We start from the raw sequence: 253 nt of genomic DNA on the forward strand, positions 1-253 counted from the left end.
GTTTTTTGCTTTATTTTTTAATTGTTTTTGCTTTTAGTTTTAGGAAAATTATAAACTTTCTGTTAGTGCCATTACTTTTCAAATTTGAAAACACTTTTTTTGTTTTTTTGTTTTCTTTCTTGCTTTATTTATTTTATTTTGTTTCTACTTACAAAAAAAATACTTATTGTTGTTTTTTCTTTTGTTTTCTGCATTATTTATTTTCTTTTGTTTTTTGCTTTATTTTTTTAATTCTTTTTGCTTTTAGTTTTAG

Source organism: Triticum dicoccoides, chromosome 4B (genome assembly GCF_002162155.2).
Source record: "Triticum dicoccoides isolate Atlit2015 ecotype Zavitan chromosome 4B, WEW_v2.0, whole genome shotgun sequence".
Lineage (NCBI taxonomy): Eukaryota > Viridiplantae > Streptophyta > Magnoliopsida > Poales > Poaceae > Triticum > Triticum dicoccoides.